The sequence below is a fragment of the Chiloscyllium plagiosum genome, unplaced genomic scaffold (genome assembly GCF_037043375.1).
Source record: "Chiloscyllium plagiosum isolate Xiang-an unplaced genomic scaffold, Cpla_swu_hap1 HiC_scaffold_13, whole genome shotgun sequence".
Classification (NCBI taxonomy): Eukaryota; Metazoa; Chordata; class Chondrichthyes; order Orectolobiformes; family Hemiscylliidae; genus Chiloscyllium; species Chiloscyllium plagiosum.
Genome location: NW_028270151.1, coordinates 1,642,713 through 1,657,303, shown reverse-complemented (window position 1 = coordinate 1,657,303; position 14,591 = coordinate 1,642,713). Strand labels below are relative to the sequence as shown.

The 14,591-nt window shown below is 43.5% G+C and overlaps 1 protein-coding gene and 1 long non-coding RNA gene across 3 annotated transcripts in view; one reads left to right on the top strand and one right to left on the bottom strand.

Moving 5' to 3' along the window:
- Positions 1-10,551, bottom strand: part of LOC122556248 (EEF1A lysine methyltransferase 3-like) — a 51,172-nt gene extending 40,621 nt beyond the window's left edge. Inside the window, exon 1 of one of the 2 annotated variants that reach the window (XM_043702870.2) lies at positions 10,478-10,551. The gene's annotated coding sequence lies outside the window, so the exon portion shown is untranslated. The remainder of the gene's footprint in view (positions 1-10,477) is intronic. The other variant, XM_043702871.2, reaches the window with a different exon arrangement.
- Positions 1-14,591, top strand: part of LOC148148224 (uncharacterized) — a 34,465-nt gene that overhangs the window by 2,923 nt on the left and 16,951 nt on the right. The window lies entirely within an intron of this gene.

The following is a 14,591-nucleotide window of genomic DNA, read 5'->3' as shown; positions in this document are numbered from 1 at the left end:
TCATCTGTGACTATCCGTTGCGCCCAATGCAGTCTCCTTTACACTGGGGAGACTGGACACCTCACAGGGCGCTTTAGAGAACATCTCTGGGACACCAGTGCCAATCAACCCCACTGCCCCGTGGCCAAACATTTAATCTCCCTCTCACTCTGCTGAGGGCATGCAGGTCCTGGGCCTCGTCCACTGCCGCTCCCTCACCACCCGACGCCTGGAGGAAGAACGCCTCATCTTCCGCCTCGGAGCACTTCAACCCCAGGGCATCAATGTGGACTTCACGAGTTCCCTCCTTTTCCTCCAAATTCAAATAAATCAAAACAGTTACTTGGATATTTTCTGAACCAATATTTTGACAAACCAAAATATTTAAGTATCAACCACTTTCAATGTGGTATATTGAAACTTCCTTTTTCGATGCAAGTATTAGTACAACCTTAACTTCAACATTTCTCGTTTTCTTTCACATCCTCACGATGAGATTACACTGATTAAAAAGAGCAAACCCTTGCAGCGGACCACATGGCATCACGGTTCAAGCCACCCCCACCCCAGAACAAAGACTTGCTGAATCGAGTCCACATCCCAGAAACTGAGGCTTGTACAACAAAAACCCAGATAAAGCTTCCCTGGTGGTTAATATGCTTTACTGTCGGGATGCGGGGGTGGGGGAGGAGAAGAACTGGCTCCACTTTCTCCCCCTTTTCCCAGTGATGCCATGTTGTCCAAAAAGGATTTCTAAAGGGAGGTGTTAGGGGTAAAGGTGATAACTTTAAGACATAGGTAGGAGGAGCGCTGAGGATGTTAGGCAGGCTTTCAAGGAGCTAGGTTGGAAGCTCAAAGTTAGAACGAACAGAGTTGTTGTCTCTGGTTTGTTACCCGTGCCACGTGATAGAGAGTCGAGGAATAGGGAGAGAGAACAGTTAAATGCGTGGCTACAGGGATGGTGCAGGAGGGAGGGATTCCGGTATTTGGATAACTGGGGTTCTTTCTGGGGAAGGTGGGACCTCTATAAACAGGATGGTCTGCACCTGAACCTGAGGGGCACCAGTATCCTTGGTGGGAGGTTTGCTAGTGCTCTTGGGGGGGGTTTAAACTAACTCTGCAGGGGCATGGGAACCCAGACTGTAGCTTTAGGGTGCAGGATCTGGAGTGTAGGGAGGTTAGGAACATGACATCAATTTCAAAGGAGGGTGCCTGTAAACAGGAAAGTGGCTTGAAGTGTGTATACTTCAATGCAAGAAGTATACGAAATAAGGTAGGTGAACTTGCAGCGTGGGTTGGTACCTGGGACATCGATGTTGTGGCTATTACGGAGACATGGCTAGAAGAGGGACAGGATTGGCTGTTGCAGGTCCCAGGGTTTAAATGTTTTAGTAGGGTCAGAGGTGGGGGTAAAAGAGGGGGAGGTGTGGCATTGCTTGTCAAAGATAATATTACATCTGTGGAAAGGACGATGGATGAGGACTCGCCATCTGAGGTAGTTTGGGCTGAGGTTAGGAATAGGAAAGGTGAGCTCACCCTGTTAGGAGTTTTCTACAGGCCTCCTAATAGTCCTAGAAATGTAGAAGAAAGGATTGCGAGGATGATTCAAGAGAAGAGTGAAAGTAATAGGGTGGTTGTTATGGGGGACTTTAACTTTCCTGATATTGATTGGGAAAGCTACAGCTCAAGTTCGTTAGATGGGTCAGTGTTTGTCCAATGTGTGCAGGAGGGTTTCCTGACACAATATGTAGATAGGCCAACAAGAGGTGAGGCCATACTGGATTTGGTTCTGGGGAATGAACCAGGCCAGGTGTTAGAATTAGAGGTAGATGAGCACTTTGGGGACAGTGACCACAATTCGGTGACTTTTATTCTAGTGATGGAGAGGGATAAGTGTGCACTGCAGGGCAAGAGTTATAGCTGGGGGCAGGGAAATTATGATGCGGTGAGGCATGACTTAGGATGCGTGGCTTGGAAAAGTAGGCTTCAAGGCAAGGGCGCAATTGATATGTGGAGCTTGTTCAAGGAGCAACTATTGAGTGTCCTTGATAAGTATGTACCTGTCAGGCATGGAGGAAAGGGTCGTGTGAGGGAGCCGTGGTTTAATAAGGAATTGGGATCCCTTGTTAAATGGAAGAAGGCGCCCTATGTAAAGATGAGGCGTGAAGGTTCAATTGAGGCGATTGAGAGTTATAAGGTAGCCAGGAAGGATCTGAAGAGAGAGCTAAGAGCAGCAAGGAGGGGACATGAAAGGTCCTTAGTTGGTAGGATTAGGGAAAACCCTAAGACTTTCTATAGGTATGTCAGGACTAAAAGAATGACTAGGGTAGGAATAGGTCCAGTCAAGGATGGTAGTGGGAAGTTGCGTGTGGAGGCTGAAGAAATTGGTGAGACACTGAATGAATATTTTTCGTCAGTATTCAATCAGGAACAGGACATTGTTGTCAATGTGAATACTGAGTCAGAATTAAGTAGAATGGATGGCTTTGAGGTATGTAGAGAAGAGGTGTTGGAAATTCTGGAAAGGGTGAAAATAGGTAAGTCCCCTGGGCCTGATGGCATTTATCCTAGGATTCTCTGGGAAGCAAGGGAGGAGATTGCAGAGCCATTGGCCTTGATTTTTATGTCCTCGTTGTCTACAGGAGTAGTGCCAGAAGATTGGAGGCTAGCAAATGTGGTTCCCTTGTTCAAGAAGGGGAGTAGGGATAACCCTAGTAACTATAGGCCGGTGAGTCTCACTTCTGTTGTGGGCAAAATCTTAGAGAGAATTGTAAGGGATAGGATTTATGAACATCTGGATAGGAATAATGTGATCAAGGATAGTCAGCATGGTTTTGTGAAGGGCAGGTCGTGCCTCACAAACCTTCTTGAATTCTTTGAGAAGGTGACTAAGGAGGTGGACGAGGGGAAAGCGGTAGATGTGGTGTATATGGATTTTAGTAAGGCGTTTGATAAGGTTCCCCATGGTAGACTACTGCAAAAAATATGGAGGTATGGCATTGAGGGTGAGTTGGAGGTTTGGATTAGGAGTTGGCTGGCTGGAAGAAGACAGAGGGTAGTAGTTGATGGTAAAGGTTCATCTTGGAGTGCCGTCACTAGCGGTGTTCCGCAAGGATCTGTTTTGGGACCATTGCTGTTTGTCATTTTTATAAATGACCTGGAGGAGGGGTTAGAAGGTTGGGTGAGCAAGTTTGCGGATGATACGAAAGTCGGAGGAGCTGTAGACAGTGAGGAAGGATTAGATTAGATTACTTTACAGTGTGGAAACAGGCCCTTCGGCCCAACAAGTCCACACCGACCCGCCGAAGCGTAACCCGCCGAAGCGTAAGGATGTGGCAGGTTACAGCAGGATATAGATAAGCTGCAGAACTAGGCAGAAAGGTGGCAAATGGAATTCAATGTAGCTAAGTGTGAGGTGATTCACTTTGGTAAGAGTAACAAAAAGATGGGGTACTGGGCTAATGGACGGATACTTGGTAGTGTGGATGAGCAGAGGGATCTTGGTGTCCATGTACACAGATCTTTGAAAGTTGCCATCCGGGTAAATAGTGCGGTGAGGAAGGCATATGGCGTACTGGCTTTTATTGGTACAGGAATTGAGTTCCGGAGTACTGAGGTCATGTTGCAGTTGTATAAGACTCTGGTGCGGCCGCATCTGGAGTATTGTGTGTAGTTTTGGTCGCCATACTATAGGAAGGATGTGGAGGCACTGGAACGGGTGCAGAGGAGGTTTACCAGGATGTTGCCTGGTATGGTAGAAAGATCGTATGAGTAAAGGCTGAGGCACTTGGGGTTGTTTTCATTGGAGAAAAGAAGGTTTAGGGGTGACCTGATAGAGGTGTACAAGATGGTTAGGGGTTTAGATAGGGTCGACAGTGAGAATCTTTTTCCACGTATGGAGTCAGCTATTACAAGGGGGCATAGCTTTAAATTAAGGGGGGTAGGTATAGGACAGATGTTAGGGGTAGGTTCTTTACTCAGCGAGTCGTGAGTTCATGGAATGCCCTGCCAGTAGCAGTGGTGGACTCTCCCTCATTATGGGCATTTAAGCGGGCATTGGATAGGCATATAGAGGATAGTGGGCTAGTGTAGGTTAGGTGGGCTTGGATCGGCGCAACATCGAGGGCCGAAGGGCCTGTACTGCGCTGTATTCTTCTATGTTCTAAGTATCAACTTTTGTTGAGATGTTTTTCTTTGAAGGTCCTGATTTCTAACTTTTTTCCAGAACCTCAAACCTAGTGTCTGTCGACCCACACCCACTTTAGGGTCCTCACCTTTGCATGGAGGATTGCTCTTGTTAACAACTGGTCTAAGGCAGGGTGATAGAGACAGACAAAGCAGGTTTTTTTTTCAATACTGTGCTCCAGAGCCTCAAACCTCACCACAGGAGGCCTCCAACCCCCTATTACCTCAGGGACTTTAACCTCTGAATTCCCAGTGACTTGTATTTCTGAAAGTGAACTCATCAGTGTGCAAGTGCGTAAGTTACCTCGGAGATTCTGTCATCACAGAGTCCGAGGGGATGAGGGGCTGACTGAATGGTAAGTTAAGAGAAATGAAGGTAAATCATACCTCGTGGGCCCATTCATCTCACACAACTGGCACTCAGGCAATCACTTTCTCAGTCCACCCGGAAGCTGTGTATGTTGGAATCCCACCGCTGCCACCAAATGTTTGGTTCTTTCTCCTAAGGTTCTTACGCACTGGATGCAATTGCAACACACCAACTTCTATGAGCAACAACCAAATTTTATTAAGCACAATACGGTACAAACTTTCTGGAAGAATCTTTAACACCTCACAGGGCTTACGGTGTCATGGCAAAAGCTCTCCCCAAACAAAGAAAACAGTCCTTCCTTTATACAAAATGTTGCCATCATAGTTATGTACCTCAAGACAACTCCTCTCCCCCCCCCCCCCCCAAACCAGCCATTCCCTCACAGTCACATGTCACTCGAGACATACTGCAGTGACCACTTCATCCTCAAACAATGTAATGCAAATCATCCCTTAATAGTCAAATCTGTTGCAAATAGTTATTTTTGTAACTATAGGGGAGTAGTCAAATTCCAACTGTAATGTTCTTATTGATTTCCGAATAGGGGATGATAATGTCAAAGGCTTTTGAATAACTACGAAATGGCCAATGGCTTTGAATGCCAAGAGATGGGAATGTGATTTCCTTACAATCTATCTGCAAATCAGAGGCATCCAACCTAGTCTCAGGACATCCAAATTCCTGCAGGTCAGCAGAGCAAGTTAACATTTTAATATCTCACACCGACCATCCTTGCCTTTCACTCTAACAGGAACATTCTCTTGACTCGTTAACTCATATTTGAAGGCTTTCCATTTTCCAGCCATCCCTTTACCTGCAAAATTCGCCCCCAATCAACTTTTGAAAGTTCTTGTCTAATACTGTTAAGAATGAAGAATTGCTTTTCCTGTTATTCCATTTCTGAACCCAGAACTGAGCAGCAGGATGCTTGACTCACATTGGGAGATTGAGAGGGGAGGGTGTAAAGTTCAAAATTCTCTGACCACTCATAGGTTGCAAAATAGCACTCTTTATTGATTTCTCTCTGGCTTACTTACAATAGACAAAAATCTAGGGTATCTATCAGCGATGAACCTGAATATGCTAATAACTGATCGCTGAAACTTAGTGATTGGACAGCATCATTTATACTCTTCGTGTGCACTACGATCTTATTTTTCTCTATTTCTCACCATATAATGTTTCTTATCAATTAGGTTCTCAGATAATTAATAAATTTAGTATTGTTAAAGATGCTGTTGGAACCTGAAGGTCAGATTTAAACTACTGGAATTACTAAATAAAAATTAAAACGATCAAGGCCAAACAGGAAATAAATATTTTCATTACTGAGAAAACAAACATACTAATTTATAACCTGAGAGATAATAGATTGATAATGTCAATTTTTAAAATAAAAAAGGACAAAATAAAAAAAATTTTAAGTCATTAACCTCATAAAGCTGAAAATAAACTCAACAAGTGATTACAGATTATGATTAGAATTGTCAACTCAGTCTTTCCATTCCAGAAATTGAATTCTGTAAATATACTAATAAAAACAAAATGGCTAATTCATTGGTGATCATAATTGTCATAATTACATAATTTGAGTAAATGAAAAATTTGCACGTTAAACAACTGAAAGGGTCCAAATCGTTTTTTCAAAAAATCCATATTCATGAATATTAGATGAAAACCTACATCTTAATACCACAGCAGAAGACTCCCTTTGATTCCCAGAGAAGGGAGAGGTTTATTTCAGAAATAGTCTAAAGAGATTTTTATTATGATAGCATAACTGAATATAGATATATAACAGCACACACAAGGACAGGTGTCTCCACATCTCCCTTAAAATCCGAATATCATTAAACGTCACCCCACATCAACATCAGTTTTCTCAGAAATTTGCAAGTTTTAACAATCTAGCTCAAAAGGGATTACAGAGGAACCTCAATTATCTGAATTTTGGATTATCTGGCAAGATCACATGGTCCCAATGTTTGGCTAAACTGTGTTGTCCAGCATTTGATTATCCGAACATTCAATTATCCGAACAGAATACTTCCTGCGTGTGTCGTTCGGATAATTGAGATTACTCTCTACGTTCCCGGAAATAAAAGATTAGCTTGATCTCATTGGAAATTCACTCTGGCCAAAAAATGAAGTTCCAAACATACTAAATTAAAATTCCAAGCAATAAATTTAACCAATCCTTAAAACCCAGTTTTGTTTTTTAAATGAACCTTTCCTGGCAGTTATAGATGTAAATTATAAAAAGGATAAAACAGTAACCATGCACGATCTAATAAAAGGCACAGATAACACTTTAAAATCACCCTGGATTTCCAAACTTCAGACTTAATGTAGGTTTGCTTGCTGAGCTGCAAGATTCATTTTCAGACATTTCGTCACCATACTAGGTAATATCTTCAGTGAGTATCCAGATGAAACACTGGTGGTGTAGCCCATTTTCTATTTATGTGTTTGTTCCGACATACCCAAACAAGCAGACAAAACAAATCCAGAAATCCTCGCCACTCTCCCCTATATCAAAGACATCTCGGAAATGACTGCCAGACTACTCAGACCCCTTGGCATCATGGTAGCCCACAAAACCCACCAACACACTAAAACAGCAGCTAATGAACTTGAAAGACCCTACACAGACAACGAACAAAACTAATGTAATTTACAAAATACCGTGCAAGCACTGTAACAAACACTACATTGGACAAGCAGGCAGAAAACTAGCCACATTGACTTGGATCCCATTTATCACCCCCTGAGAAAAAGAACAGCAAATTAAATTACCATTGGAATGATACCACTACAGGAAATTACATGACCAACCCAAGGAATCCCAAATGCATAAATAGAAAGTGGGTTACACCACCAGTGCTTCATTTCAGCGAGTAAACCTACATCCAGAACCTCAACCTGAGCTACAAATCTGCTGATAACCCGCCATTGCAGACTTAAAACCATCCTGGATCTAGAGTTCCAGGGGACAAACAAAACAAAGATTACGTAAGGCCACATGTAACCACCAATGAACAAAAGAACATTCATACAGACCACAAAGAGTTAACACTTAGGTCAGTGAAAGCAGAACAAAAAGCCTGTATAAGTCTCTCTTTCCCTATCTCTTTTGGTTTCCTTTTCCTATTCAAAGTTTTCACAATTTCTGCCAATTGTTTTAAGCGATCGTAACTAAATATGCCATTAGATGGAAATGGGTTCTCAGTAACCTGTGTCCATTTAACCCATTTGTTGACTAAGTCATAGTTTTGGAACCAGTTCCCCATTCAATTGTAAGATGTCTCTTTCTCTCACACACATGCACACTATCACAATCGTTCAATTAATCAAACTGGATGTCCTTTAATTTGTATACATAGAACATAGAAAAGTACAGCACAGAACAGGCCCTTAGGCCCACGATGTTGTGCCGAGACTTGATCCTAATGTAAAATATAGTAACTTAACCTATGCACCCCTCAACTAACTTATCCATGTGCATGTCCAGCAGTCGCTTAAATAACTCTGCTTCCACCACCGCCGCTGGCAACGCATTCCATGCATTCACAACTCTGTGTAAAGAACCTACCTCTGACATCTCCTTTATACTTCCTCCTAATATCTTAAAACTATGACTTCTTGTACTAGTCAATTCTGCCCTGGGGAAAAGTCTCTGTCTATTGATTCTATCTATTTCACCCATTATCTTGTACACCACGATCAGGGCTCCTCTCTTCCTCCTTCTCTCCAGAGAGAAAAGTCTGCGCTTATTCAATCTTTCTTCATAAGGCAAGCTCTCCAGTCCAGGCAGCATACTGTTAAATCTCTTTTGCACCCTCTCCAAAGCCTCTGTATATTTCCTATAGTGGGGCGACCAGAACTGGAGACAATATTCCAAGTGTGGTTTCACCAGGGACTTGTAGAGCTGCAGCAAAACCTCGCGGCTCTTAAACTCGATCCCCCTGTTAATGAAAGCCAAAACACCATATGCTTTCTTAGTAGCGCTATCTACTTGGGAACTTTGAGAGATCTATGTACTTTCACACTCAGATCCCTCTGTTCCTCCACACTGCCAAGAATCCTGTCTTTCATCCTATATTCAGCATTCGAGTTCGACCTTCCAAAATGCATCACTTCACATTTATCCAGGTTGAACTCCATCTGCCATTTCTCAGCCCAACTCTGCATCCTGTCTATGTCGCGCTGCAGCCTGCAATAGCCCTCAATACTATCAACAACACCTCCAACTTTTGTGTCATCTGGAAATTTACTAACCCATCCCTCAACCTACTCATCCAAGTCATTTATAAAAACTACAAAGAGCAGAGGCCCAAGAGCAGAGCCCTGCGGGACCCCACTCAACACTGTCTTCCGGGGAGTTTACAATTTACCAAGTTGCCCAATTCCGAGAACATAGAACAATACAGTGCAAAAATTGCCCTTCGGCCCTTGATGTTGCGCCGACTTGTGAATTATTCTCAGCTCGTCCCCCTACACTATCCCAGAATCATCCATGTGCTTATCTAAGGATTGTTTAAATCTCCCTAATGTGGTTGAGTTAACTACATTGGCAGGTAGGGCATTCCACACCCTTACCACTCTGAGTAAAGAATCTGCCTCTGACATCTGTCTTAAATCTATCACCCCTCAATTTGTAGTTATGCCTCCTCGTACAAGCTGACATCATCATCCTAGGAAGAGGACTTTCACCGTCTACCCTATCTAATCCTCTGATCATCTTGTATGTCTCTATCAAATCACCTCTTAGTCTCCTTCTTTCCAATGAGAACAGACCCAAATCTCTCAGCGTTTCCTCATAAGACCTTCCCTCCAGACCAGGCAACATCCTGGTAAATCACCTCTGCACATTTTCCAATGCTTTCACATCCTTCCCGAATTACAGCAACCAGAATTGTGTACAATATTCCAAGTGTGGCCGCACCAGAGTTTTGTATAGTTGCAGAATAATATTGTGGCTCCGGAACTCAATCCCTCTACCAATGAAATCTAATACACTGTATACCTTCTTAACAGCACTATCAATCTGGGTGGCAACTTTCATGGACTCTAAGATCCCTCTGCACATCCACACTACCAAGAATCTTTCTGTTGACCCAATACTCTGCCTTCGTGTTATTCTTCCCAAAGTGCACCACCTCACAATTAGCTGCATTGAACTCCATTTGCCACCCCTCACCCCTCAGTTTATCCAAGTCCCCCTGCAACCTGCAACATTCTTCCACACTGTCCACTACTCCTCCAACTTTAGTGTCATCTGAAATTTACTAACCCATCCGCCTATGCCTGTGTCAAAGTCATTTATAAAAATGACAAACAGCAGTGGTCCCAAAACAGATCCTTGTGGCACTCCACTAGTAAACGGACTCCAGGCTGAATATTTTCCATCAACCATCACTCGCTGCCTTCTTTCAGAAAGCCAGTTTCTAATCCACCCTCAATCCCATGTCTCTGCATTTTCTCCAACAGCCTACCCTGTGGAACCTTATCAAAGGTTTTATTGAAGTCCATGTATACCACGTCAACTGTCCTACCCTCATCTACATGCTTGGTCACCTCAAAAACTCAATCAGGTTTGTGAGACATGACCTGCCCATGACCAAACCATGTTGATTGTCACAAAGAATTTACCAAATGTCCAATTTCTGAGGGGCATCTAAACCCTATAAATAATTTTTCTGATCAGAAAGTTTCTCACACATACTCTGAAGAAGAGTACCTCTCCCTGCCATATCTAAAGACTGACCCATAACTGTCAAACTGAAATTGCCACTGGCTAAATCAAAAAGAAACAAACTAAAATAATTACCAGCCAAATCAAAACAAAACCTAAAATTGACACTGGCCAAATCAAAAAAACACATTGACCCAAGGTAAACCTGAAAATAAGTCCAAACACCACGGCAAAAAAATTCCTACCTTATGCTTTCAGTCTATTCCTTCAAGGTGCTAGTCCCACTAGGCGAAGGGTAGATCATCTGTTTGGATCCAAGGAGCAGTCAGAAAGTTAAAAACAACCTAAAGGGATCCTTATCACAGCGTTGAGTCTGAATCAAATAATCTACTATTGACTCAGCCGAGAGAAACACTCCCTATATTGGAATAGCGAGTCATGGCACCAGATGTAAACTTAGAAATTCTCGGACCCTGTATATGCTAATAACTGATCTCTAAAACGTAGTAAAGAGACAGCATCATTTATACCCTTGGTGTGCACTATTACCTTATTTTCTCTATTTCTCACCATATAATGTTTCTTTATTAATTAGGTTCTTATTAGATAATTAATTTAGTATTGTTAAACAAAGCCGCTGATGTTTTCCGTTATTTGTGTAAATGTATGGGAATGAGATAAGGAATAGTGCTGCTACTTCTCCTAGGATTCTTTCACACATGTTAAACAAACTATTTAGGATTATGTACGTCAGTAGCAAGGGAATCTATTTTGGCCTGCTCATTGTGTCATGGTTTCATAGCACCTGTTATGGCAACTGTTTGAGAAACAGGACAGCTGTTAATCTGTGCCAGGATTCATTCATTCTCATGGTCACCTAACTTAGCCTTTTTTAAAGGTCAATTTATTAATACAAAATGGAGTCTTGTAAATATGGAGGTTCTTTTTAGCTATTACTTCTTTCATATTTTATCAGAGGGAGGCGTGAGGAAAAGGTTTTGGCTGGCCCTGACAAGGTGCATGTGGAGCATAAAAAGCAAAATGATTCATGAGACACAAATCACTGATCCCTTTGCTCCATACCAAGTTATATGAGACTTGCATCATTCCCCACCTAAGATTGCAACTGGTGTGGAGAGCACATGAAAGGACAGTGAAGAGTAGTGAATGTCGGTAACTCCAGTTAGAGAGGTAGAGCAATCAACAGACTGATAGGCCTTCTAATTCATTAACCCTCTGCTGCGATAGGGTTCATTGTTTTCTGATATTAACATATTGTTCCATGTTGTGTTTCATCATGATCTGATAATATGAACAGGATATTACAAAGTGTACATTTATGACAAAGTTACTGCAGAGTGTGGGCTCGGTGTTGGAAATTAGGGGGCATCACCTCAAAATAAGAGGGAGCAGATTTAAGACTGAGTTGAGGAGGAACTTCTCCCAAAGTGTTGTGAATCTTTTAAATTCCTTGCCCAGTGAAGCAGTTGAGGCTACCTTGTTAAATGTTTTTAAAGTAAAGATAGATTTTTGAACCAAACGAAAAAACCAACCATGATTTCATTGAATGGCGGAGCAGGCTTGATGAGCCAGGTGACCTCCTCCTCCTGTTTCCTATGTTCTTATGTACCCTTGGATAGTAGGAATTATTGCTTTGTTCCCTAATACTTACCAAGAGTCTGACTTTAAATTATGCAATAATATGTCATGATTTGGAGATGCCGGTGTTGGACTGGGGTGTACAAAGTTAAAAATCACACAACACCAGGTTATAGTTCAACAGGTTTATTTGGAAGCACTAGCTTTCATCAGGTGGTTGATGAAGGACCGACGCTCAGAAAGCTAGTGTGCTTCCAATTAAACCTGTTAGACTATAACCTGGTGTTGTGATTTTTAACTTAGCAATAACATATGGGTAATTCTCTACTCAGTTTGCAGCCTGTCACACTTCGAAAGCATATTCTACCTTCACTATGCAACCACCCCCCCCCCCCCCCCCCCCCAACCCCACTCCAAACACATTCCCTGTCTACCTTTCCACATAAATTCCATGTTCCCATTCTGAACTGTTAACCTAGAAACTCAACTAATGTTCTGGGGACTCTAGTCTGAATCCTGCCACAGTAGATGGTAGAACTTGAAATCAATAAAAAAAACCTGTAATTAAAATTGACCATGAAACTATTGTCAGGACAACCTATCTGGCTCATTAATGTCCTTGAAGGATGGAAATCTACTACTCTCACTGGTCTGGCCTACATGTAATTCTAGACCCACAGCAATGTGGTTAACTCCTCATTGCACTTTGAAATGACCGAGCAAACCACTCGATTGTTTCAGTTGCTTCAAAGAATGAAACTGGATGAACAATCTGGCATCAACCTAGGCAGCAGAAATACAGGAACAGCCCTGTCCACCCTGCAAAGTACTCCTGACTAATATCTAGGGGCTAGTGCCAAACTTGGGAGAGGTATCTTACAGATTAGGCAGCATCCAGGGAGAAGGAGTATCAACATTTCAAGCATAAGCCCTTCATCAGGAATATGGTGAGGGACCAAGACAGCTGAGAAATAAATGGGAGATGGATGGGGCTTGGGGGGGGGGGGGGGGGGGGGGGAGGTAGCAGGGAATGTCATAGGTCAATGAAGGTGATAGATTGGTGAGGAGGGTGGAGCAGATAGATGGGAAGGAAGATGGACAGATAGAACAGTTCAGGAAGGTGGTGCTGAGTTGGAAGGTTGGATCTGAGATAAGGTGGGGGGAGGGGAAATGAGGAAACTGGTGAAATCCACATTGTTCCCATGTGGTTGGAAGGTCCCAAGATAGAAGCCTCCAGACGTCAGGTGGCTTATCCCAGATCCAACCTTACAACGCAGCACCACCCTCCTGAACTGTCCTAGCTGTCCATTTTCCTTCCCACCTATTCACTCCCCCTTCCTCGCCAACCTATCACCTTCACCTACCTATCACATTCCCAGCTGTTTTCCCCCTAACCCCACCCTCCTCCCATTTATCTCTCAGTCCCCTTGAGCCACCCTTTCATTAGTATTTTGCCAGAATGGCAAGGAGAGAAGGAGTGGTGAAGCGAGGGCTGTCGGGAAGGGTGCGTTTTCCCCCATTAAAAGGGACTTACCTCAGGAGTCGGGCCTCTATTAGCTGAGAGGTGCGAGGGAGGAGCAAAGGACTTCTGGGAAGACATATATTTGTGTGGTTGCATTACCCGAAACACTACTCGGGTAGTGTTTCCCACCCATCCTCCTCCTCTAACCCAAAAAAAAGATTCTGTGCACCAGAGTGGTAAGGTAATGAGTTTATTTTTTATTCCTTATTTTTCAACAGTCTCTTTGGAAATTTAGAATAGTGGGAATGAGGTTAGGGCAGTTGAACGTTCCTCCTGCAGAATGTGGGAGGTAAGGGTCACCACTCGCGTCCCTGCTGACTACATCTACAGGAAATGCACCCATCTCCAGCTCCTCGAAAACCGCGTTAGGGAACTGGAGGTGGAGCTGGATGAACTTCAGATCATTTGGGAGGCAGAGGGGGTTATTGAGAGGTGTTACAGGGAGATGGTCACTCCTAAGGTACAATAAAAGGCAGATGAGTTACCGTCAGAGGACGGAAAGGGAACCGGCAGGCAGTGCAGGGATACCCTGTGGTCATTCCCCTCAACAATAAGTATACCGTTTTGGATACTGTTGGGGGGGATGACTTATCAGGGGAAAGCAGTGGGGCGCAGGTCTCTGGCACAGTGTCTGTCCCTGCTGCTCAAAAGGGAAGGGGGAAGAGGAGCAGAGCAGTAGTCATTGGGGACTCCATAGTTAGGGGGACAGATAGGTTCTGTGGAGATGAGAGAGACTCACGGTTGGTGTGTTGCCTCCCAGGTGCCAGGGTTTCTGATGTCTCTAATCATGTTTTTGGGATCCTTAAGGGGGAGCAGCCCCAAGTCGTGGTCCTCATAGGTACCAACGAGAGAGATGGGGATTTAAGGCAGATATTCAGGGAGCTAGGATGGAAGCTTAGAGCTACGACATACAGAGTTGTTTCTGGTTTGTTGCCCGTGCCACATGCTAGTGAGATGAGGAATAGGGAGAGCGAGGAGTTGAACTTGTGGCTACAGGGATGCTGCAGGAGAGAGGGTATTGGATAATTGGAGCACTTTCTGGGGTAGGTGGGACCTCTACAAGCAGGCTGGTCTTCATCTGAACCAGAGGGGTACCAATATCCTGTGGGGGAAATTCGCTAAGACTATGGGGTGGGTTTAAACTAATCCAGCAGGGGGATGGGAACCAAAATTATAGTTTGAGTATGGAAAAGGTTGAGAGTGGGGAGGTCTGAAATCAAGTTTCAGGGACGCAAGAT